We start from the raw sequence: 25,128 nt of genomic DNA, 5'->3' as shown, positions 1-25,128 counted from the left end.
GACCGGGCCCAAGTTATCCTTGTGGCTCCGGACTGGGCTCGAAGATACTGGTATCCCGAGCTACTCAGCATGACAGTCGGTCCCTCGATCCGCCTGCCCCTTCAGGAGGACCTTCTGTCGCAGCAGCAGGGGACGGTCCTCCACCCGAACCTGTCCAGCCTCCACCTCCATGCGTGGAGATTGAGCGGCGACAGTTGAGGCCATTCGACTTGCCTCCTGAAGTCTGTGATGTCATTCTGGCAGCCAGGCGTCCCTCCACAAAGTCGGTATGCGCCTGCCGGTGGAACAGATTTGTGGCATGGTGCACAGCAAAGGCTGTGGATCCCCTTTCTGCCCCTCTTTCCGAGGTTCTCCTCTTCCTTCTTTCTCTTGCCCAGCAGGGCTCTGCTCTGGGCACTATCAAGGGCTACCTTTCTGCCCTTTCCGCCTTCTTAAGGCTACCTGATCAGCCATCTTTATTCAAGTCCCCTATTGTACTGAGGTTCTTGAAAGGCATCACGCACATGTATCCACCTGTTCCGTTCGTGATGCCTCAGTGGGACTTGAATCTGGTTCTGACATTCTTGATGTGTGCTCCCTTTGAGCCGCTTCATTCCTGTCCTCTCCGTCTTCTCACTCTTAAGACAGCCTTCCTGGTTGCCATCACCTCTGCCAGGAGTGTGAGTGAGCTCCAGGCTCTTTCTGTCAAACCTCCTTTCATGTCCGTCCATCCTGACAAGGTGGTTCTTAGGACTAGGCCTTCTTTCCTGCCCAAAGTAGTTTCTGCTTTTCACATCGGGCAGTCCATCACCTTACCCTCCTTCTTCCCGCCTCCGCATCCTTCAAAAGATGAAGAGCGGCTCCATCGTCTGGACCCAAAACGTGCGCTTTCATTTTATATGGATCGCACACGCCAGTTCCGGGTGGATGACCAACTGTTTGTTGGCTACGTGGGTGAGAAGAAGGGAAGGGCGGTACAGAAACGAACCATCTCTCGGTGGGTCGTCCTGTGCTTCAAAGCATGCTACTCTTTGGCTCGGAAGGAGCCTCCTGTTGGGCTGAGGGCCCATTCCACTCGGGCTACGGCGGCTACTACTGCCCTGGGCCGGGGAGTCCCTTTGCAGGACATTTGCCAGGCGGCTACGTGGGCCTCGCTGCACACCTTTGCGAGGCACTACTGCCTGGACAGTCAAGTCTGGAGGGATGGCTTCTTTGGCCGTTCGGTCCTCCAGGACTTTCTGGTGTAGGTTTGTATTGGTTCGCAGACCCACCACCGGGGTTGGTATTGCTGGGGTATCTATTCTAAGGTAAGGAATCTAATACTAACCTGTTTCTTTCAGATGAACAAGTTACTTACCTTCGGTAACGATATATCTGTAAGAAACAGTAGTTAGTATTAGATTCCTTACCGCCCCACCCATCCTCCCCGTTCTGCGAACTGATACCTAGGGTTAAGGACATCCCTTTCAGGGCCCTAGTTTCACATGGCACCAGTGTTAGTTCTCATATGGCTCTGCGTGTTCTGGCGCGGAAAAGCTGTGTGCAAAGAACTGACGTCAGCGCGCGGAGGCGGCGTCTATATACTCCAGCGACGTCATCACGGCGCACGACGCCGACGACGGACGCGGAGCCGCAGGGGACGCCTGCAGACGACGCCTACCGACGCGCAGGGGTACTGCTACGCAAACGTTTCCGGATCCAGACTGACGCCTGGGGATATTCTAAGGTAAGGAATCTAATACTAACTACTGTTTCTTACAGATATATCGTTACCGAAGGTAAGTAACTTGTTCAATAGGCACACAAATTCTTGTGCAGTGTCCACACGAAAACAAGCCAGACCCCCATTTTGAACTGCTATTTACAAGTAAGACACAAAGTCCTTCAGCAGGATCTTATACTCTTCTTCCTTGAGTTCTGAAAAACCCCTAAATGTGTACAATGAGACTTTATGGCCTATGGCCTTTGGCCTGGGTGCAGATTCCTCTCTTTATTTACATAGAAAGGTGACTTGTACCCCATGTTTACGTGCAGTTGGGGTACTGTAGCCATATATTGCGAGTCACAATAGAGTTTTGTAACCAAAAAGAACAACAGAGGCCTTTAGGCTAGTCCCCTTTTGTGATTCACTTTTATATGTTTTTCTTTGGTAGCCAGTCCATCGAGCCCATGTCTTTTCAGGGATTGTTACATTGGCCCATTTGTGTTCCTATCCGGCTTGGTAATGGGGGTCAAGTAGACCTTTTGGTGCACTGCAGATATGACCGGCCATGTAGTTTCTACATGAGACCCAGTTTGTAGTTTTTGTTGTTTTTATTTTGCAGAACTGGTTACATTTTAAATACTAGTCCTTTGTGAAAAATATGTGCTCCGTAATATTTTGCTGTTTTTTCCCTTTACACCCACTAATTACAACACACGCTTCATCTTCTGACTCTTTTTCATAACACTCTTCTTTGAAGGACAGCTTAACTTTACTAATGCAGTCCGTTCAACAGAGAGGCCCTTCTTCCTGCTTTCATATTGTTTTTTTCCCCAAGATGTTACTCCATTTTAGATTTTTCTTTGTGGGATAGCTAGGACAACACACATTAAGATGACTTTGAGTCCATTCACAAACTTCCCCAAACAAAATGCTATACCTATTAGCTTTGCCAATTCTCGTTACTTATGGTTTGGAACACCTTATTACCTACATTCCACAATTGTAACCTTACCCCTTCTCCCCTCCAACTCCTTTAAATCTATTTCCCCCTGCTTTTCTTATGAAAACCTTCCTCATGTTATTGGAAACATAAAATAAATGCAGATTCTGTATGCTGTGAAATGAAATACACCAATATGCATTATATACTTTATTTTGATAATACATGATTTAGGGCAGCATTTAAAAACCAAAACTAGGCAGTGGATTAAAAGGGGTCTTCAACTTGTTGTACAGTCCTGCTCTCTCCGCAATTGAACTCACCAGTGCAATGCATGCAAATGATTACTTATCCACTGAATGTGAGTTTTCGTGAAAGTTCAGAACAGGGGGAGACTAGCCACCCAATTCATTGTTTAGTTACCTGTTAGTATTATGCTCTGGAGACGGTGTTCACATTTTGGAATGCATTGTGACATTTCTATGTAACTATAATAAATAATTATAGTACAGAAGTGGTGTTGGCTTCTTATTACAGGTGAGCACTGATGTCACAACTAGATTGTAATTAGAATTTTAGACATAGGCTTTATACGAGCATTACAGGCTTCAGTATATGCAACTGTTTGACATTTGAATTTCAATGCAGCCGTGGATCTTCCTGATTGTTTTGTAAAAGCCATGCTCATACAGTTATTGCTGGAATTTTCAGGTAACCATGGGGCATGGCATGACAGAGTTAGCTGCTTCTACCCAGTATTAGGAATACTTAATTCCTTGTGAACTGTTGTAAAATCATTTTCTAGACTCTCACCCAAGTTTAGCCATTACTTGCTTTCTAGCTTGTTTCTTGCGCTACAGATACCCATGCAGACTTATATACTTGACATACTCCAAAATTCAAGTAAATTGATAAAGGCTGCCCCTTGCATTTAACATAATTTTTCTGAAAACTCCACAGATCAGTTAATTGTGATTATAAATGAGTAATATATAAGATAAAGTATCCAATGTTTTATATGGTTAGGACTTTACAAGTGAACAAGGCTGAAGGCTGAGTTCTTTTATAGGTCATTGAACTGATTAGTGAGAAATGTAATATCCTTTTAAAGTAAGGCAGAGGATATATCATTACCCATAACTATTACCCTTTCCCCAAAATCCTTAAACCCTTGGGTCCTGTTCACAAAGGTAAATTCAGTCATACCTGTGTGCTTATGAACAACGGGCTCACAAGCTATATATATAGCGCTCCACATCCTTTTTAGAAAAGGGGGTGGTGATGAACAGAGTGCCTGAATTAAGCAGACCACTCTTACCCAGTCCAAAGATCAGGGCTTGATCCATCACCGTTTTTTAGCTCACTGCACCATCCCAGCTCAGAACTTGGCTATATGCAAATTAGTCTGTTCCTGTCCCAGTGCATGATGGGAACAGGGCAAACCAAACTACCAAGCCAATTCTTATACTGGGAAGGAAACAAGCTTCCGGGGACCGGTTTCTGCCATTTCAGGCGTCGTCGGCCCGGCTTGCTTGAATCCTGATGGTGCAATGAGCAAGGGACTCACATCTGAGTATACCCTTCCACGCTTATGGTGGACAAAATGATTCAGAAAAGGGGGTGGTGATGAACAGAGTGCCTGAATTAAGCAGACCACTCTTACCCAGTCCAAAGATCAGGGCTTGATCCATCACCGTTTTTTAGCTCACTGCACCATCCCAGCTCAGAACTTGGCTATATGCAAATTAGTCTGTTCCTGTCCCAGTGCATGATGGGAACAGGGCAAACCAAACTACCAAGCCAATTCTTATACTGGGAAGGAAACAAGCTTCCGGGGACCGGTTTCTGCCATTTCAGGCGTCGTCGGCCCGGCTTGCTTGAATCCTGATGGTGCAATGAGCAAGGGACTCACATCTGAGTATACCCTTCCACGCTTATGGTGGACAAAATGATTCAGAAAAGGGGGTGGTGATGAACAGAGTGCCTGAATTAAGCAGACCACTCTTACCCAGTCCAAAGATCAGGGCTTGATCCATCACCGTTTTTTAGCTCACTGCACCATCCCAGCTCAGAACTTGGCTATATGCAAATTAGTCTGTTCCTGTCCCAGTGCATGATGGGAACAGGGCAAACCAAACTACCAAGCCAATTCTTATACTGGGAAGGAAACAAGCTTCCGGGGACCGGTTTCTGCCATTTCAGGCGTCGTCGGCCCGGCTTGCTTGAATCCTGATGGTGCAATGAGCAAGGGACTCACATCTGAGTATACCCTTCCACGCTTAGAGTGGTCTGCTTAATTCAGACACTCTGTTCATCACCACCCCCTTTTCTGAACCACATCCTTTTTAGGCATTAAAGTTCAAACTGTATTCCTCAACATACACTGCTTTCAGTAGGCCAGCTGCTGTTGGATACCTGAAAAATAGAAACAATCTCCTTTGGGGATAGAGCATTTTCTGAAGCAGCAGTTAAAGAATGAAGTAAACTACCCTCTTTGCTTGTGATGCAACGCAAAGCATGTCAAAAACTTGTCTCTACCCAATAAAATGTTTTATCTTACTCGTCCCATCTCGCTTATCCCATCTTATTATCAAACCCTCTATCACCCAATAGTCTCAATAGTTCTCTGAATTCTACAAAACCATGGTCTTTCGATTAATCTTTTTGTTGAGCTGACAGGGACTGGAATACTAAAGATGTGAACAATTATTCTATGAGGACCTGGAGTAAAATAATTGTTATCTCAAACCAAATCTAAACACTTTCTCGACCACAGATATAAATGCTTTGAGATAAGAAATATGACCAAAAGAAGGAGACAAAATCGATAAAGATAACTTGTGAAAAACATTTATCTAAAGCCTCATTTTGCATGGAGAAGTCAAGAAAAAACACTTCAATTCAGGTTTAATAACAAGATTGTTATTACAAACAGGTACGCAGCAGCTACAAGCAGCTACACAGCACTAAACAGAACCTCAATAAAAATCCTCCGTGTAGATAAACAGAATACATTTTGAGGCTCGGTTATTAATCATACAAACCAAAGCAGAGCTGTTCAGGTTTGTCCTCCATTAGATCTAGTCAAGTCAGCCTCTGCAGCACCATATGCCACAGTCTGAGTCAGTTAGCCTCTCAGCTGAAAGGATATTTCCCTGCACACTTTACCAACCGGCAAAGTACAGCATTCGAGGTTGCAGTTAGATATAGTTCAGATCACCTTACGATAGTCTCTTATGCTGACGACACGCAGCTAGTAGTCACCTTGGCGGACGGTTCTTCCCCCTCTGCCTCCAGATTTAAAAACGGTATGACGGCAGTGGCCGATTGGATGGCAGCCAATCGCCTACAATTAAATGCCGGGAAAACGGAGGTGTTGTTGGTAGGCAAGAACGTCAATCTATGGACTGAGCAGTGGTGGCCGTCAGCCCTGGGAGCAATTCCCTCCCCAAAAAACGTAGTTAAGAACCTGGGTGTCATGATGGACTCCTCCCTTTCCTTTCAGGCTCACACTCAACAATTAGCCGCCTCGTGCTTTGGCACCCTGCGTGGTCTGAGACCCATTTTAAAATATTTTGCCCCCTCTGTTCGCCAACTCATTGTACAAGCTACCGTCCTCTCACGCCTCTATTACTCGAGCTCCCTTCTCCTAGGGGCAAATAAGGCGGAAATACTGAGAATGCAGCGCATTCAAAACGCTGCCGCCAGAGCACTGGTGGGCTTGCCGCGTTTCTGCTCAGTTGTTAGTACCATCCGTAAGCTACACTGGCTTCCTGTGGATAAACGTATCCTTTTTAAAACACTCTGTCTCTCTTTTAAAATCCTGAAGTGCACGAGTCCTGTCCTTTTGGGTGACTTGATCTCCCACTATGTCCCTTCTCGCCCTCCCCGTTCGGCAGAGTCCCATTTGGCAGTGGTGCCTAGAATTAGACTCTCCAGGTCGGGCGGCCGAGCTTTCCGGTACTTTGCCCCCAAACTATGGAATTCCCTTCCCGTCCATATCCGCGCCATGGACTCTTTGCCATCTTTCAGGAAGGCTATCAAAACCTTCCTGTTCCCGTTACCTTAGGTCTCTTCCTGCTGTCTTTCTTGTTAGGCCGGTCTACATAGTTGTTGTGTCCTCCCGTAGTCAGCGCCGGGACGCTCCTTTGCTGGGGCAGCTGCGCGCTTTACAAAATGGATAACATAACATAACATCACATCATTGTTGGACTTGGGCCTTAGGGCAGGTTCACCCCTAATCTTTTTGCTTTTATTTGTGACCCTGTGTAGTGATTTTTGGGTCTTGGCGCACTTTTTCCCTGTGTCCCAGAGTAAAGTGCGTGCGTGTAGTATGGCTGGCCTGCCCTCCCATAGGAATGCATGGAGAATGTGTGTGTCCATGTTAGTTCCTGATGTGTGGGGAGTGCAGGCTCGAGTTTAGTATGTATGAACTCGTGAGAATGAATGCTGCGAGATGGTATGTGCGGCATGTATGTGTCTAGAAGGGAAGTACTACTTCTGGACATTGATGTATGTGTGCAGTGAGGATGCTGGAGGGTGATTGGCTGGAGCTGGCTGGCATGCCAGGCTCCAGGCAGTCTGGATGGTTTGCCCGGTGGTGAGTGTGAGATCAGCATGAGTGATGTGTGGGAGGAGTGCACCTGGGTCCTTGATGGGCTGGGATTTTCCCCACACAATGCTGGCTCCGCCCCCCTGTGGTTTGTCTAACGACCCAAGCCTCCCCAGTGAATGAAAGGGGTGGTTGGGCCATCAAGGGTACTCCCAAGCCAGCTGCAACTGGTTTCCCTCCACCCTGCACCCTGAAACAAAGGATTTGTTAGTATAAAAATGGGGCTGTGTCCCCACAGAAATTGTTATACTTTTGGATCCTTGCCAGAGGGGGCTGTTGCTGCTGCTGGGGCCAGGAGGACTGCCACTTGGCTTGTCTCCCTGCCTGGAGACCCAGTGTGCTGGCTCTGGCCCTGCCTTGCCCCTCTGCCTGCCTCCAGACCCTGCTGGAGCTTTGCTGTGCCTGGAAGCGCTCTTATTTTGATTTATAGCGCTAGGAGCGCTTTATTTCCCTTTTAGCGCTGAGCGCGCTTCTCCTTTGCTCCCAGAGCGCTTTGGAGCGCTTTATTGACATTGCAGGTGCCCACCCGGCATTGGAGCAGATTAGCCGATTTGTGGTACCCCGAGCGAGTGCCCACCTCGCTTTATATTTTTATGTGAGGCCGGTGCCCACCCGGCATTGCCCCGCTATTGTTTTATTATTTGCGAGCCGGAGCCCACCCGGCATCGCCCGTGATCACCGCCGCAGCCCGGGGACGCAAGGAAGCAGCCGCTGACGTCACCGCCGGCCGAGCCTTCCGCCGCGTCCTCCAGGCAGCCGAAGGAGCAGGAAGCAGCCGGCCGTGTCCGAGGCTCCCCGTAAGGAGAGAGGAGCCCCAGCGAGACAGCCGGTGAGTGAAGGAGTGAAGGAGGGCGTCGGGGCACGTTGTCGGTGCCCGCCCCTCCCCTTCCGTGTGCGGGCCGAGCAAGGCCCTCGTTGTGTTCGAGCCCAGAGGCTCGTGGGGCATTTCTTACTTCGAGCCTTGCGAGGCTCACAGCACAATTGTATTCACGAGCCCCGAGGCTCGAGGGGGCAGCTGTTCTGAGCCCACGAGGCTCTCAGCCCATACTTGTTTTGCGAGCCAAAGAGGCTCTAGGGGGACACAGGCAGCTAGTTGGTTGTAGCCCCGAGGCTCCCACGCTGTGTCTCCCCACCTTTGTTCTAGAGCCCACGAGGCTCACAGCCCCTCCTTATTTTAGAGCGCTGAGCTCTTGAGTGCACATTTGTTTTGCGAGCCAGAGCGGCTCTAGGGGGACACAGGCAGTTAGTTGGTTGTAGCCCCGAAGCTCCCACGCTGTGTCTCCCCACCTTTGTTCTTGAGCCCACGTGGCTCCAACGTTTGCCTACCTGTTATTTACAACTGTCCAGCACTTAGTGGACAGTTGCTACGTTTAGGCTTTGTTCTGTGCTGCCTGTGCAGCCTCCCCTGACATTGAGACTCAGGGCATTCAGCCCCTTGCGAGGCCAGTTGGCCTGAGGGACATTTCTAGTGTGGTGCTACGTGCACCCTGCGCAATTTATGATTTATTGCTATTGGATTTCTGCGCAAATGTTCTACCTGCACCTCTGAATGTGTTTTAATGTTTCATGTGCAATTGTTTATTACCTTTGTTAAAAGTGACCTGCTTAGGTGATTCCTTGTTCTTTTATTCCCCTTGGCTAAAAGTGACCTGCTTAGAGGATTGTTTGTGTCATTACCTTTGCTAAAAGTGACCTGCTTAGGTAATGCCTTGTGCTTTTATTTCCCTTTGCTAAAAGTGACCTGCTTAGAGGAATGTTGATGTTTTATTGCCTTTGCTAAATGTTACTTGCCTAGGTGATTATTTTAGGTTTCCTTCCCTTTGCTAAATGTGACTTGCTTAGGTGATAGGTTTTCCTTCCATAGGTCCTGATGTTAAGGTCCTAGTTCCCTGCGTGATTTCCCTACAGTGTTTAGGGTGGCGTAGGAGGTATTTACCCTTTACCAGGAAGTCCTGGATGTGTGCTACATGTAACTATTTTGTGTGCTACATTCATTATGTTTATGTGCTAAAGTGTTATACCTACAAGTTTTATTTCTAAAAAGTGCATACCCCTGACAGTGGTCCAGGTGGCCCTGTCCTGTACATAATCCCTTGTAAATCTTGCCCGTGCCTGTTGGCACATTGTAAAGTGTGTGTGTTATCTAATGTGTTTTTATTATTATAATACAAAGGCTATTTTTGATATAACCTTGTGTGGAGTTTCCTTTGTGGTGGGCCTAGGGTGTTGTCGCTGGGGTGCGCGCGCAAACGCTTTACACATCGCCTCTGAGATTAGCCTCCTGCTCGCGCCACGTTACCTAGAGGGTGAGCAGGGGTTATCTTGGTGTGTGACTCCCTTGCCCTGACTTAGAAATGGTGATCCCTGACTGACCTTGGCGTGAGCCTTGGCCGCCCGGGGGTCCCGTTTCTAACATTGGTGGCTAGCGGTGCGGATTGGACTTGCGTTTGCGCTGTACCACAGTGGCGACAGGCCACACTTCAAAACTCTGCAATTTTAGATAACCACATTTTGGGGATTATTGTTTTTTAGGGAAGTTCAGTTTTGCTTCTCCTGAAAGGTGTCATTTTGTAATTTGTGTCCAGTACATTTGTTCCCCGCCCTGCTTCCAGAGTTTGGTACCTGTGTCACTTGTGGTCAGGTTGAGAAAATCAGGGGTGGTAGAAACTGCCTTACCGGTCCGAGGGGAGGGTGTGTGTGAATGAGTGGTGTGTTACGCTGGACAGAGGAGTGCAAGTTCTCTGAGATAGGAATCTTGCTGAATTGTGTTAATTGTGTACTCCTGTGTAAGCTCAGACCCCCAGGTTCCCTGTGTCAAACTCTTCTTGAGAACGTCCGCCAAAATGGAGCCTGTTTTTGATCTCTGTTGTCTTTTTAGGTACAGTAGGTCAGAGCTGGTCAGATTCTGTGAAGAGGGCGGCATGGAGGTGAGTGAGTTGGATACTCAGTCCCAGCTTAGGGACAGCCTGATCCTATGGCAAAAGGGTCAGTGGGATCTTGAGCACAGTGAGAGAGAGAGGGCCCGGGCCGCACGTCATGATGATGGTGAGTCTGTGGAGAGCCCTGAAGAATGTGAGTTGTATGATGATGACAGTGGATGGATATCAGCAGATAGTGAGGACCCCATAGATAGGGAGTCCCTTGCTGGGTCCAGTGTCAGTACCAGCGCCCCATCCCTTTCCCTGTCCCCAGAGGAGTGGTTGGATAGGAAGGAAGAGAGGGCCTTGTTCAGGGAGAGTAGGTTATCCCCTGAGTGCAATTTTGATTTTCTGGATTCCCCAGGGAGGGTTGAGTCCAGTGGTGGCAGCTATTTAAATATCTGTGTAGACAGTCCCACTCCCAGTTTCCCGAGTCTGGTACCTGTTTCCCAAGAGGAGGAGAACAGGTTGAAGTTTAGGAACCTTAGGAAACCACCTCACCAGGAGTGGGGGTATTTTGTGGATGACTGTTCTGATGCAATGTGGGATTGGCTGAGGGCTAACTCGGACAATGAGGTGGACGAAGTGGTGAATATGTTCCTCAAAGAGCAGTTGCTCAGTGTTGTTTGTCCAGAGTTGCGCCAGCACCTGCTGAAGTTGAAATGTTTTTGTCCTTGGGACCTTGCAAAGGAAGCAGAGCGCTGGGACAGTGCGAGAGGTTCTTTAGAGTCACTGGTGAGTGATTCCAACAATAGTGGGTCAGGTGTCTTCCAGCCCAATGTGGTGGATGAGGGTGAGAGTAGCCCAGCTAGGTCCCTGGTTAGTGAGAAGGGTGTAGGGGCTGACTGCCTGTCTCAATGGAGCGGGAGTGAGTGTGTGACCGAGAGTCCCCAGACGCCCGAAGCCCTGTCACAGAGCCTGGATGGTTTCTTTAGGGAACACCAGGAAGGGAACCTAGACTTGCCTGTTAGTTCACTTGAGGGAGATCTCCTAGTGGGTAGAGGACCTGGAGCATCTGTAAGCGGAGCTTCTATGGTTCTAGAGTCTGGCAGTACCGCTCCAGCAGGGAGGGTACAGGAGTCCAGTACAAGGAGTGATTGGGGAATAGGATGTGAGTCCCCAGAAGTCCTGGAGTGCCAGGCATTGGTTCCACCAAAGGTTCTAGACCAGAGGTTGGAAGGCCAGGTTCAGGACCCGCCTGACCTGAAGGGTGGGACTACTGTAATCAGTGTCCTGACCAGTTCTTTTTCCAGAGGTACCGCCCCGGTTGGGAGGGAGCAGGACTCTGTAAGGGGGTGCAGAGGGTGGGAGAGCCCACCTCTGACCCCGGTACCACCTGAGGGGTTAAACCCTAGGTTGGGAGAATGTTGTTTAGAGGGGACCCCTCGCAGGAGGAGGAGGAACCCTAGAAGAAGAGGTAGGGGGAGGAGAGCCTCCCCTGAGACTCCTGGTCCGCCTAAGGTTGTAGACCCTAGGCTGGAGAACCAGTGGCAGTCTAGCCCTGTCTTGCAGACAGGAAGAGTGGAGCATGGCTATTATGTGCCAGGGGTTACTACCCCCCACTTTGTGAGTAGGCAGGATCCAGTGGTACCTGGATGGCCTAGGGCCTGGTCCTGGCCGAGGGCAGCTGGAGAGTATCAGTGGGGTACCCCAGTTAGTCCCTACAGTAGCTTTAGAAGGAACCCTAGGGGTTCACCGTGGCGTAAAACCGGAGGGTGTCCGTGCAGTTGTGGGCCCGCGTCCGTGTTTTATCGCCCCAAGCAGGGAAGTCCATCGCGGTGGTGATTGGTCTGCCCTGCGTTTTGGCTGGAAGGGGGTCGTGTTGGAATTGGGCCTTAGGGCAGGTTCACCCCTAATCTTTTTGCTTTTATTTGTGACCCTGTGTAGTGATTTTTGGGTCTTGGCGCACTTTTTCCCTGTGTCCCAGAGTAAAGTGCGTGCGTGTAGTATGGCTGGCCTGCCCTCCCATAGGAATGCATGGAGAATGTGTGTGTCCATGTTAGTTCCTGATGTGTGGGGAGTGCAGGCTCGAGTTTAGTATGTATGAACTCGTGAGAATGAATGCTGCGAGATGGTATGTGCGGCATGTATGTGTCTAGAAGGGAAGTACTACTTCTGGACATTGATGTATGTGTGCAGTGAGGATGCTGGAGGGTGATTGGCTGGAGCTGGCTGGCATGCCAGGCTCCAGGCAGTCTGGATGGGTTTGCCCGGTGGTGAGTGTGAGATCAGCATGAGTGATGTGTGGGAGGAGTGCACCTGGGTCCTTGATGGGCTGGGATTTTCCCCACACAATGCTGGCTCCGCCCCCCTGTGGTTTGTCTAACGACCCAAGCCTCCCCAGTGAATGAAAGGGGTGGTTGGGCCATCAAGGGTACTCCCAAGCCAGCTGCAACTGGTTTGCCCCCACCCTGCACCCTGAAACAAAGGATTTGTTAGTATAAAAATGGGGCTGTGTCCCCACAGAAATTGTTCCACTTTTGGATCCTTGCCAGAGGGGGCTGTTGCTGCTGCCAGGAGGACCGCCACTTGGCTTGTCTCCCTGCCTGGAGACCCAGTGTGCTGGCTCTGGCCCTGCCTTGCCCCTCTGCCTGCCTCCAGACCCTGCTGGAGCTTTGCTGTGCCTGGAAGCGCTCTTATTTTGATTTATAGCGCTAGGAGCGCTTTATTTCCCTTTTAGCGCTGAGCGCGCTTCTCCTTTGCTCCCAGAGCGCTTGGGAGCGCTTTATTGACATTGCCGGTGCCCACCCGGCATTGGAGCAGATTAGCCGATTTGTGGTACCCCGAGCGAGTGCCCACCTCGCTTTATATTTTTATGTGAGGCCGGTGCCCACCCGGCATTGCCCCGCTATTGTTTTATTATTTGCGAGCCGGAGCCCACCCGGCATCGCCCGTGATCACCGCCGCAGCCCGGGGACGCAAGGAAGCAGCCGCTGACGTCACCGCCCGGCCGCGCTGGGATTGGCCCAGCCGGCCGAGCCTTCCGCCGCGTCCTCCAGGCAGCCGAAGGAGCAGGAAGCAGCCGGCCGTGTCCGAGGCTCCCCGTAAGGAGAGAGGAGCCCCAGCGAGACAGCCGGTGAGTGAAGGAGTGAAGGAGGGCGTCGGGGCACGTTGTCGGTGCCCGCCCCTCCCCTTCCGTGTGCGGGCCGAGCGAGGCCCTCGTTGTGTTCGAGCCCAGAGGCTCGTGGGGCATTTCTTACTTCGAGCCTTGCGAGGCTCACAGCACAATTGTATTCACGAGCCCCGAGGCTCGAGGGGGCAGCTGTTCTGAGCCCACGAGGCTCTCAGCCCATACTTGTTTTGCGAGCCAAAGAGGCTCTAGGGGGACACAGGCAGCTAGTTGGTTGTAGCCCCGAGGCTCCCACGCTGTGTCTCCCCACCTTTGTTCTAGAGCCCACGAGGCTCACAGCCCCTCCTTATTTTAGAGCGCTGAGCTCTTGAGTGCACATTTGTTTTGCGAGCCAGAGCGGCTCTAGGCGGACACAGGCAGTTAGTTGGTTGTAGCCCCGAAGCTCCCACGCTGTGTCTCCCCACCTTTGTTCTTGAGCCCACGTGGCTCCAACGTTTGCCTACCTGTTATTTACAACTGTCCAGCACTTAGTGGACAGTTGCTACGTTTAGGCTTTGTTCTGTGCTGCCTGTGCAGCCTCCCCTGACATTGAGACTCAGGGCATTCAGCCCCTTGCGAGGCCAGTTGGCCTGAGGGACATTTCTAGTGTGGTGCTACGTGCACCCTGCGCAATTTTTGATTTATTGCTATTGGATTTCTGCGCAAATGTTCTACCTGCACCTCTGAATGTGTTTTAATGTTTCATGTGCAATTGTTTGTTATTACCTTTGCTAAAAGTGACCTGCTTAGGTGATTCTTTGTTCTTTTATTCTCCTTGGCTAAAAGTGACCTGCTTAGAGGATTGTTTGTGTCATTACCTTTGCTAAAAGTGACCTGCTTAGGTAATGCCTTGTGCTTTTATTTCCCTTTGCTAAAAGTGACCTGCTTAGAGGAATGTTGATGTTTTATTGCCTTTGCTAAATGTTACTTGCCTAGGTGATTATTTTAGGTTTCCTTCCCTTTGCTAAATGTGACTTGCTTAGGTGATAGGTTTTCCTTCCATAGGTCCTGATGTTAAGGTCCTAGTTCCCTGCGTGATTTCCCTACAGTGTTTAGGGTGGCGTAGGAGGTATTTACCCTTTACCAGGAAGTCCTGGATGTGTGCTACATGTAACTATTTTGTGTGCTACATTCATTATGTTTATGTGCTAAAGTGTTATACCTACAAGTGTTATTTCTAAAAAGTGCATACCCCTGACAGTGGTCCAGGTGGCCCTGTCCTGTACATAATCCCTTGTAAATCTTGCCCGTGCCTGTTGGCACATTGTAAAGTGTGTGTGTTATCTAATGTGTTTTTATTATTATAATACAAAGGCTATTTTTGATATAACCTTGTGTGGAGTTTCCTTTGTGGTGGGCCTAGGGTGTTGTCGCTGGGGTGCGCGCGCAAACGCTTTACACATCGCCTCTGAGATTAGCCTTGCTGCTCGCGCCACGTTACCTAGAGGGTGAGCAGGGGTTATCTTGGTGTGTGACTCCCTTGCCCTGACTTAGAAATGGTGATCCCTGACTGACCTTGGCGTGAGCCTTGGCCGCCCGGGGGTCCCGTTTCTAACAATCATGAATTCTATTTCACCCATTGTGGATGAAAAGGGGCAATAGGAAATATAAAAGGGATCAAAAGTCTGTCCGACAGCATGCCAGGCAGGAAAGGAAAAATTATAGCCAGCCCCTACTCATCCTCCTCCGATGGGGCAATTATACCTCAAATGTTCCAGGTTTACACCCCTCAACGTATCCATTTAATCAGTCCATGGGGTTCTCATTGGTCACTCATAGTAGGCTGTTGTGGGGTGATCAGTAAAACACACAAATCCAAGAGAATTAGGTAATCCTTTAAGCAAACTTCATTAAGTTCATTTGTGTTCCTATTTTGTCATTTCCACAGAAGTAGGTGGAACTTTACTTTGCCAGGTGCCTTTCCCTTGGTCTGTTACATTTCTATTGAATATGCTTCTTAGTGATAAGTGAGTCCTTTGTTAACAAGTACAGAAATGAAATGCCACAGAAAGTTCTCATAGGACTTAGGTGACTGCCTCACATGATTTCACATTAACGCAGGGTAAAAAAAGCATTTGAGGCCCACATGAAATCTAGCTACTTCACTACTAGTTCATTCCATTACAAGTACCACATTTTCATATATGCATTTCTATTCTCTCCATTATAGTAGTTATCATTTCTTTCAAGTACCACATCTCAATATAAGGTACTACTAAAAGAAATTCTAAGCATTATTTGTACGTTGTCTTTTTATCATCTCATATTGTTTATGTGTACCTCTCAATACATGTGTTATTGGTAAACGTTACTAAAGCTCATATTTGCACTACGTAAAATCTCTTTCATTTAAACGATTTTTCAGTTCAAGAATTTCAGTATGCGTACATATAATTTCAGGTACGATTCACATTTAAATGTTATTATCACACAACTCTCTCTGTTAACAATTTTTTATTTTCTCACAGCTCGTAAGTGCGTTCATGTGTAGCTTCTCATGTTGTTTTTATATTTGGTTCACATTTTTATATCCTCATTTTGAACACTTTGCATGCTTTTATGAAGCAGTATGTATTCTCACATTTTTCGTCTTAGTAGGTTACCATGTATTTATCAGGAAATATTTGTCTAAATGACCTCTTACAGGTGAGAATTGATAAGGACAGCCATCAGTTGCGTCTTGAATAAATCGGAAAAGTTTACTTCCTAACCAATACAAATTGTCTTTTTCTATAGCTAGTGTGAATTTTAGTTGTGTAAAAATGTCCTCTTTAACACCATTAAGTTCTGGTGTACACAGGTTTTTAAAATATCAAAACATATAATGTATATGGAACACATATGAAATCTTAATTGTGAAATAAAACCCGTTTATAGAACTAGCAATTTTTTGTGAAAACACATCTTATGGAGTTCGAATTAAGTCCTTTAAAAAAAACATGTATAGTTAATGGAGAGCGATTCCTGCTGTCCCTTATTGAACTATGTCACTGTGTAAAAAAAAACTTGCTGTCTTTTAAGTTAATGACTGTTTGCTTTGAGGAAATAGTAAAAAGATATTACAGTATAGCGGCAATGCCATTTTCTTATTATGCGTGACTAGTGATGGCACAACTAGATTGGGATAAAAAAGTTGGAGTCCGATTTGTCGGACTGGACTACAGACTACAATGTATTTTGTGACTCTGGTGACACAATCGGCAATATTGGTTTGCCGAAAGACTCTGCTTGATGTTTGTGTGCTTTTTTTTAGTTTTTTTGCTCAAATTTGACTTTCTGTTCCTCTTTAATGACAATAGCACACATATTCTTTTGTGATGCAATTTTATTTTGAGAAAGTGGAACTATAAAAGTATGATACATATCAACACATAGGATTTTGTGGTTTATTGTTGATTATTTAATTAATCTGAATTGATCCTTGGATTTCATATTGTTTCTTATACTTCTTTCTTTTTACATTGATCAGTGGTTTATATTGCAACCTGTCTGACAAATACTTTTATCTGAAGATTCTTCACTTTGTTGTTAATCCCAGGGTCCAGGCTAGATCCAGAAACTCAAAAGCAGTGCTCCTGTAAGTGGTGTCATGCATATTTCATTTCTCTTCCAAAGTGATGATCAGAGCCACATTTAAGACCACCCATGCAAGATAACATCCGTTACTTTCTTTTTGTTCCTCCAGATGCAGATCTGGAGCTACGCTCCTTTTCCTCATCTCTTCAAGAGCTTTTTTCCATGGCGATGTTTCGCTCAAATCTACCACAATGCAAGGCAACATGTCACCTCCTAAGACTACTGGGTTTATACTTTGTAGGGAATGTTAAAACAAGTTTCTGTGAAAGATCTTCATGAAGTGCACCTAAAGTGTTTGGGTTTGGTGTATTGCTGCACAGCATCTGAAAACTGTGTCCAGATGAACCCGAAAACCATCGGAGAACGCGAGGTTAAGTTCTTGGTGGCAAAACACTGAGACCTGCTCCTGGTTGATGTCATAAGTGGGGACGCCTTTGCTCCATAATGTGTTCCTGCCACTCATTGATCACCAAAGAAAGCATAGAGGTGTGACTATGCTTCAAGGTCTTGCTCCTGTTTCAGCGAGAGGCCAATTCCAACCTTGGTTGCGATGCTCCCTGACTTTGTGTCTGTTGATGACTTTGCAGCAGATGAATGCCTTGAGGAAGACCATGCTGACGACCATGCTGACCTCCATGCTTTGTGCTCCAAGGATCTGCAGGGACCTCTAGTTTGGTTACCACCTGTGGAGCCGTCCTTGGCACCGTCTTTGCCCTTCATACCCACTTTGGGTTCTGAAACCGGCATCGCTGCTAACTTTGGTTCCAGCACCAAAATCTGCCCCATCCCTTGGACGTGGATGCTGGCTCTGAGCCCCAGGGAAGGATCTATGTATCATCTGACTTTGCATCAAATTTGTCTCGACTGAGGTGGTGCCCTGATCACATTTTGGCACAGCTAATACCCAGTCATTCTGACTTGGGCACAATGCACAGTCTTGTACAGACACTACACCAACCTTTTGACTTGGAGTCCGACCAGAGTCAGTAATGTGGAGATGATATTGAGGTTGATGGGCAGGAGTTTGGCCCACCCTATTATAAGGATAACTAGTATGTGGACCTGCAAGGTACAAGTGGGCTGGATCCCTTAGTCAATACTGGGTTGGTTCCCTTTTCCCCGGGCAAGCAACTGAGGAAATTACATCTTTTGCCTTGGTCATCATGAGAGCTGCATACGTTCTTGACCTCCACATCTCAACTATGGAGTTAAAAACAAACATCCTCACTGAGGTCCTTTAGTCTAGCCAAGCACAGACCAAACCTCTTCTGCCCTTCAGTGAGATCTTCACTGACCCACTCTTGGTCACATAGGCTAAACCATGTTCTGGCCCTCCGGTCATTTGCCCAAGACACACATTGCCAGAGACCTGCTCCAGGTGACCCTGATTTTTTTAACAGAGCATACTACCGATGAGAGATGAGGGAACCCTCATACCTTTCTGCCTAATTTTCCAGTCAGAGTCCAAACATGTGGAAGCATTTGCCCAAAAACTTGTGAAAATTTTGTTTTTTCCACAAACGTGTGTCAATCAAATGGCTCCGAAGCAACGCTAGAAAAACTGTCACTCACGCCCTAGTCACAAGTAAGTTGGACTTGGGAATTTTCTCTAGGCTGGGATCACCAAGCAACTCAGTAGAAGACTGCAAACCACCTAGAACTCCGCAACCAGACTCATCTTCAACCTCCCACACAGAAGTCACATCACACCACACATACTCAGGGAATTCAACTGGCTCCCTATACACAAACGTCCTCAAAACGAATTTACCACATACTCGTTTGTGGAACTACACAACTCAGGCCCCATCTACCTAAACAGTCATATCTCATTCCACCAACCACTCGGACACCTCCGCTCTGCAGCACTCCAACTGGGACACATGTTGCATACACAGATCCAGATAAGAAGGACGTGCATTCTCTTACATCGCTCCTATAGCATGTAACAGCCTCCCACCCCACATCAGAGCTTCCTCCTCTCTTCTTGAATTTTGCAAGAAGCTGAAGACCTGGCTTTTCAATCAATCTATCAATCAATCAATTTATTTTTTATTTGATTTAGACCTCAGCTGTGGTCAACAAATACAAGTATATAAATATGAAATAGTTATATCCATACTTTTAAAACCGCTTAAAAAAACTCATAAGCATGAACAGGTCTGGCTTTTTTATTAACCAGCCTAACATAGGCAGGGCTAGACATGCATAACGGCTCAGCGCCAGGATACCTTTGTGGGTAATAGTGTGCTTTACATATACACATAACAATGCAACAAAGGCAAAAGTAATTGAGTTAACACTTTATAAGTTAAATTATTTTCAGACAAATGATGGGAAGCTGAGTTTTAATAAATGTAATTAATTTTCATTGTTGTTGTGTCAGGTGTTCTCTTTATCAAATCTTTATGCTTTGTGTCCTTAGTGTGGGCAGTGCTTTGTGACCCCTTATTTTATTTCACGGCCCAAGCTCAGGCAAATAGGAGTAACCTAAAGCAAGGTTTCCTGCCAGTGGGTCACAAGCAGATTTTCGGGTTGGTCGGGACAGTCAAATTAATAAATAAACATGCCTGAAAATTCTGTATTTATATTGTCACATTTCGTTTGCTTTAAAGTCAGAGGTCAGATGTCCGGCTATAACATGGGGATTGTTTGTTTACAAACTCCTCTCACTTTGCAGTCAGACAAAGTAAAGTGAATCGTGCGGCAATCTTGCTTTCGTACAAGGAGTGTGAAAGGAAAGGTTGAAGGATGTAATTTTTTGTAACACACAACGAAATGTAAATCCCTCTAAATGAATTGTACACATTCAGCAATTAGGAAGGAAAACATGAAGCACATTTCTATTTTAAATCTGAGTTGTGATAATAACAACGATTTTATGAGGATCAAAATGAATCAAGACACTTCACTTCTTCATTCACAGATAATAAATAATCACTGAAACCCGATTTCCACACATCATTTGTGTACAATTTAGTTTTATCAGTAAAACTGAATGTCTGTGCAAATTTAGTGGCACTTTCAATGGAAAATGTGCTGTCTGTAAATGACAGTGCTCTACCACACAATGCTTCAGCAACATTAAAAAGTCATCCGCCCTATGTTAATTAAAGCTAGGTGGGTCGTGAAAGTTTGTTGATCTAAAATTGCGTTGTGGTTTTAAAAAGTTTGGGATGCACTGACCTAAACCCCAGTCCCCAGACTGGATCCGGAAACTCAAACAGCAGTGTTCCTGCATGCTGGTAGGTGATATCGTGCAGCTCTGCTCCTACTTCGTTCACTCCCAAAGTGACCAAAGGAGCCTTATATAAGTGCCATCCTCGCGATCTGACATGAATGAATGAATGAATGAATGAATTACGCACTTGTACAGCGCATGGCTACCCGAGGGCATCCCAGCGCTTCAAAACTCATTCACACTCCAAGATTTAAGCAAACAGGGAGGTCTTTAATAATTTTCTAAATTTTAGATGATTTGCTTCCATTCTGATTGATTCGGGAAGGTTGTTCCAAAGATTTGTGGCTTGTAAGGAAAAGCGTCTCCCTCCGGTACGCACTCTCCTTGTCTTGGGGACCGCTAACAAATTTTTGTTATTGGATCTCAGGGTCCGCTTGGGAGCATATGGGCGGAACATGGTTTGGATAAGGACAGGTCCGGTTTTATTAACTGCCTTATGTACCATAGTCAGAGCTTTGAATTCCACTCTCTGATGCACTGGTAGCCAGTGAAGCTGGCGCAGTCCAGGCTTAGCGGATGACCTTCGCGGGACATTCAACAGCATTCGTGCTGCACAGTTCTGTACTGTCTGTAAAATTCTGACTGTCCCTAGGGGGTACCGAGGTATAGTGCATTAGCATAATCCAAACGTGTTAGGATCAGCGCTTGCACCATAATCTTCCTAGCTTCAAAAGGAAGAAGCCTAACAATTTTTCTCAGTAGCCTGATATAAGCAAAACAGGTACCTGCAACCTTCCGGGCCTGTACCGCAAAATTAAGGGCAGGGTCTAGCCAGACCCCCAAGCTTTTAATTTTCTCCTTTGGTAGAGGTGGCTGGCCAAGACTGGTAGGCCACCAACTTTCCACAGTGGCGGGTGGGTTGTATCCCAGCATCATCACCTCCGTTTTTGCGCCATTTAACTTTAAAAAGGATTTATCCATCCAGTCATGGATCTTATCAAGACAGGTGGAAAGATTTGCATACGGGGCGGCTTGGGTGGTCAGGGAGATGATGAGCTGGGTATCGTCTGCATACGTCACCAGTTGTACCCCCCAGGGCAACACCACCTCAGCCAATGGCCTCATGTATATATTAAATAAGGTAGGGCTGAGGGAGGAGCCCTGGGGAACACCACACTGTAGACGCATTTGGGGGGAGGATACATTATCCTCGACCACCGCAAACGATCTATCGGACAGGAAGGAGCACAGCCAATTGAGCGCCTGGCCCGTGACACCTACTTCTCTTAACCTCTGAATCAGAATGGAATGATTCACGGTGTCAAAGGCCGCACTCAGATCTAAAAGTAGTATGGCCGCACAACTTCCACTGTCCATGATCTTCCTTGTTTCCTCCACCACTGTGATCAAGGCTATTTCTGTACCCAGATTGCTTCTAAAGCCTGTCTGTGTAGGGTGCAAGGAGTTACTATTCTCCAAAAAGGAAGAGAGCACGGAATTTACATGCTTCTCAGCAAGTTTGCTAACAGGTGGCAAAAGGGATATTGGACGGTAGTTTGCCCAGTCATCCGGATCAAGATTAGGCTTTTTTAGCAAGGCCCTCACTCGTGCCTGTTTCCAGGAAGGGGGCACTACGCCTGCTATAAGGGAGGAGTTGATCACCTCCCGGATCACTGGGGTTACAGTATCGGACACCAGATTCAATATAGTTGGAGGTGCGGGGTCTAGAGGAGAACCAGATTTAAGATTCTTTAAAAGCATCTTGGTGGTCGAGCAATCTAATAGATCAAAATGCTTGAGTTCAGTTACACCCGCATAGGGGGGTACGATGGATTCAGTGGGAGGATGTTGAAAAGAAGAAAATATATTAGCCACCTTTGTGGAAAAGAAGTTAGCAAGTTCATTACAGCGTGTGATTGCTTGGCCGGGGTCAGCTGTAGGAACAGGAGGAGCAACAAGAGAATTAAAAATTTTGAAAATTTCTCTGGGCGCATTAGCTGCTGAACTGATTTTTATCTGGAAGTAGTTAGATTGTGTATTTTTTATTTCCTGTTTATACTTCCTTAGAGCTAGTCTGTAGCTCTCCTTACTGGCTGCAGTATAGTCTTTCCTCCAACTTCTTTCTAGTTGTTTGCACAGCAACTTGAGAGCTTTCAGCTCAGGGGTGTACCAAGGTTTTTTATTTCCACCACTTCTGTGGGATAGATTGCTCTTAGGAAGGGTAAGATCCAGAGATGCCTCCACCCATTGCTTAAACCGTGCATCGGCCTCCAACGGATCATTCGTTATAGCGGGTAATGTTTCTTTCAAATTCTTATTCCAACTGTCGATTGGAAGTTTAGATCAGACTCGAGTTGTCCGTTTGGAAACACTAGCCGGTTCCTGCTGTTTCTCCGAGGTCAGGGAGAAAAGTAATAATGAGTGATCGGGCCAGTGAAGCCTAATGGAATTATCAAAACTAAGGGTGTCCATATTGGTATGGCAATGATCTAAAGTGTGTCCCGCTTTATGCGTTGGGCCTGTAACTATTTGCTTCAATTGGAGCACTTCCAAATTGGAGGTCAAGTTGCGACAAGCTGGAGAGTCAGGCTCATCGAAATAGATGTTAAAATCGCCTAAAATGGTGAAATTGGGAGCAGAGCTTGCACAGTTTATTGCATTAATCGAAAGGTCCTCACAGAATTGGCCGTAGGGGCCTGGAGGTCTATAAAGCAAGAATCCAGAAAAGGTGCAGGTAGGGGAAAATGAGATCGCAAACTTTAGGCATTCAGCCCCTGAGATTGTGATTTCTTCTATTCTACAGATCAGCATTTTCCTATAGATAATGGCGATGCCTCCACCCCGGCCCTGTGAGCGGTCTTGCCTCAATATAGCGAAGTTGGAAGGAAGAGCCCGTATAATATCCGGCTCTGAGCTGTCATCCATCCATGTCTCCGACAGGAAGAGTACATCAAAGTCTCGTTCCTCCAGGAGCATGTGGAGCTCAATCGCATGTTTCGGCAAAGACCTACAATTCAATAGTGCAAGGCGGAACAAATGGGAGGTATCCTCTCTCCCACAAGGTTTGGCTAAGTTATAGTTACATCCTGTGCATGGTTTTAAAGTCCTTAGGTATGTATCAAACTTGGTACAGAGAGAGCTTTCCCTCCCTTTTAGTGCCAATAGCTCATCACGACTATACCTTATAACGGGGACTGTAAGATTTGATCGAGCAGAGTACCTGATCCCTGGGCCCGTCCTGGCCCGGACGGGCCCAGACGGGCAGGACTCTGGCATGACTCCGGCGTGCATCCGGCGCGTCCGCAAAACGCGTCCGCTACGCGGAGTAAGCCCGTCCCTTTTTGTAGAGAGCTAGAGCGCGTCAGGGCGCCACCACCCTCAATATGGCCGCTGTGACGCCTTCACCTCCCCGGGACCAACTCTCTGCGTCGATAATCAGCTGAGAGTGGCCCAGGCGGTAGAGGGATGAAGGGAGAGTCGGGTCCGGTGAAAACCGCTTTCTAAATGAAGCGGAGGTAAGTTGCACACACAGTTATTAAAAAGCCCTAAAAATGCTTTTCCTATCAAGCATAAATCTATTAGCAAAGTTAAAAGGGACAGCGCTTAAAGAACCTCCGGCTTCCGCCTCAGAGGGTGAAAAGAGTTATGCTGCGCGCCACAACACAGCCCCTTTTGTAGAGAGCTAGAGTGCGTCAGGGCGCCACCACCCTCAATATGGCCGCTGTGACGCCTTCACCTCCCCGGGACCAACTCTCTGCGTCGATAATCAGCTGAGAGTGGCCCAGGCGGTAGAGGGATGAAGGGAGAGTCGGGTCCGGTGAAAACCGCTTTCTAAATGAAGCGGAGGTAAGTTGCACACACAGTTATTAAAAAGCCCTAAAAATGCTTTTCCTATCAAGCATAAATCTATTTGCAAAGTTAAAAGGGACAGCGCTTAAAGAACCTCCGGCTTCCGCCTCAGAGGGTGAAAAGAGTTATGCTGCGCGCCACAACACAGCCCCTTTTGTAGAGAGCTAGAGCGCGTTCCTTTTCTGGTGGAGATTGTCTGCCACTTCCTCCAGGAGTGGCAGAGCATCATGGCTGACAAAAGGGTTCTTCAAATCAACCAACGGGGCTATGCCCTGCCATTCCTTTTCTACCGGTCACACCTGCTTTCCTTTCATCAGAGCCATTGTAAATACAGTGTGCTTTTGGGCCTTCCTTCTGGACCAATGAATCCAGGATATTCGGGTTATTATCCTGATGTTTCAGCTTCTGTCCTGTGTTCCAGTCGGCGTGGCTCTGAGACTTCTTTGTCAATTGGCCTCCTGCATCCAGCTCTTTGACCATCCCAGATGGCACATGCAAGCTCTGCTGTGAGATCTGAAATCTCAGTGCGACCAACACCATGCAAACCTGTCCGATTCCATCCAGGTTTTGGACAAGACTGCAAATGACCTGCAGTGGTGGTTGCATGACTGTAAATTTTACCTGCAGCAGATCCCTCCCCACACCCCACCCAGAGATGTCACTGGTGACAGACACATCACGACTGGGTTGGGGAGGTCACCTGGGAGAGGTCGAGATCAGAGGACTCTGATCTCCAGCAGAGACCCGACTTCAAATCAATTTGCTGGAGTTGTGGGTGATCCGCTTGACATCAAAGTCTTTCCTGCCAACCATCAAAGGGAGGCTAGTAATGGTTCTCATGGACAACACCACTGTGAAGTGGTATTGTAACAGCCAGTATGGGTGGGTTTCTGGGTCCTGTTAAAAGGAGAAAATGAAGCACAGGTTGTCTTAAACAAATCCAGTTTAATGGTTTCCAAAACGTATCATTCTGCCACTGTCAATACCAACTTGTGTAGAACGAATAACCTCACCCATTTGTAGGTGGCCTGCTGTATCATAGGGTCCCTCCTCACACCAAAGACAACGTTTTTAATGTAGGCTACAACTCCCTAAAAACATGGTAGGAGTTCTTGGAGTGTTTTCATATATGATTAGGATTAATATGTGGGCAAAGGGTGTGGGTGAGGTGTGCAGAGTGCTGATAGTGAGTGTGAAGCAATAAAACTACCTCTTGTTGAACCAATAAGTGGATTGATTCAGTGTCCCCAATGGCCAAA

The 25,128-nt window shown here is 47.2% G+C and overlaps 1 protein-coding gene across 2 annotated transcripts in view; it reads left to right on the top strand.

Annotated features, from left to right (window-relative positions):
- Positions 1-25,128, top strand: part of GLB1 (galactosidase beta 1) — a 316,597-nt gene that overhangs the window by 197,636 nt on the left and 93,833 nt on the right. The gene's annotated exons all lie outside the window — the stretch shown is intronic.

The sequence above is a fragment of the Lissotriton helveticus genome, chromosome 4_1 (genome assembly GCF_964261635.1).
Source record: "Lissotriton helveticus chromosome 4_1, aLisHel1.1, whole genome shotgun sequence".
Taxonomy (NCBI): Eukaryota; Metazoa; Chordata; class Amphibia; order Caudata; family Salamandridae; genus Lissotriton; species Lissotriton helveticus.
This window is presented reverse-complemented; position numbering and strand designations above follow the sequence as displayed.